Genomic DNA, 1,532 nt, shown 5'->3' with positions numbered 1-1,532 from the left:
ACACACACAGGGGTGGAGGAGAAGCCTTCGGAGTGAGTCATGGCTGTAAGAGGCCCTCCGGTTGTTTATGGCAAAAACAGGGGGATGGCTCATTCAAGATGTGGGAAATACGGGGAGTAAGAGTTGCCTCGATCCGTCTTACAAGGACAAGGCAGTGGTATCTGTAGCTAGCACCCCCCGCCCCAGCTTGCTGTCGAGCTGCCTGAGAAAGGAGGTGGGGAGGTTGCCTTTTCCTCTCACAAGGAGGGCTTGTGGTCAGACTGTCATAGCTAGCTGCAGGAGTTTTGCATTTGTCAGCATTTCCATTAAAAGTGTACTTTTTATGTAGTTTGCAACATGGCTATAAATATATGCCCCGGGTTGAAATTTGGTTGATGGCCTCTTCTCCATCTAAGCAACTTTTGAAATGATTCTGCTTAGATGCTAAGTGGAAATCCGCGAAAAATACTGGCATTTTATGTTTCTTTTAACTTTAAAGCTTAGCTGCTTACACACATGGACGCATTTACAGCTGTTAGTCAAAAAAAATTCCTTCTCCCCCGAGTTTGTTAAATTGGGGAACAGTTGAAAAGCTTGGCCTCTACAGGCATTGGTCATTAATTAGTGCAGCAGAGACTTTGAAGACTCCTACAAGGTCCCTGCTACCTCGAGTGAGGGCAGCCACCTACAGAACGGACGTGGGACACTATGTGTCCGCACAGCTCTAACCTCCCAAGTGCCAGGGCAGTTCCAATGCCTCAGCATCCCGGACAAGAAGCTGGTGTTAAAATCAAGGCAGAATATGTTAACTTCGGTCCGTGGGATTGATTTTTTTTTTTTTTTTTTTTTTAAACCACGTCCGTTCAATTGCTGCTTCTGAGACAGGGAACAAGCCCATTATTTAGGAGCTAGGAGCTTTCGTTTTGTATACCTCTGTATACGGACGTATCTGGATCCCGTGAAACATGCCTGCCCCCCAGTGGATGTCGCTAATCTCTATACATTCTATACATTTACCACCTCCCCCCGTGCTCAGCCCTGCCCCGTCGGTAAGTTTGCAAAGGCAAGTGCTCAGGATGCCAGGCTCATCTGTCCACCGAGGGCCTGTGTCCGAGGATGGTGTCAGTCGTGACAGGATGTGCCACCATCCTTCCCGGCCAGCTCGGGACCAGAGGTGCATCCCCCAAGGTGTACCAGTCTCTGGCTGGACAGCAGTGAGAAGAGGTAACATGAATGAGGCAAACAGCTGTATGTAGAGGGAGAGGCAGCTTCATGGCTGAGACAGCTGCAGAATCAGATTTTGCAGCCCCGGCCTTTGCTGTTGTTTTCCACATAAACATAAAGGTTTTTGCCCGTGGTCTGTTGGGTTTTCTGGGAGCCTGGCCTGAGTCCCCGGGATCTGCTTCACAGTTATGCTGAATTTAACCATCTGGTATGTGAGTGTCTGTTTGCTCTCTATACACCGAAGATGTTTTGCAGGTCTAAGCATGTTAGAAATACAAGCCTTGAGTGTCAGAATTGCTCACTCAGTGACTGTAGTTTTTTGCTTTAAT

Source organism: Corvus brachyrhynchos, unplaced genomic scaffold (genome assembly GCF_000691975.1).
Source record: "Corvus brachyrhynchos isolate BGI_N302 unplaced genomic scaffold, ASM69197v1 scaffold202, whole genome shotgun sequence".
In the NCBI taxonomy this organism is placed as follows: Eukaryota; Metazoa; Chordata; class Aves; order Passeriformes; family Corvidae; genus Corvus; species Corvus brachyrhynchos.
The sequence above is the reverse complement of the archived record's forward strand: the minus strand, read 5'-3'. Positions refer to the sequence as shown.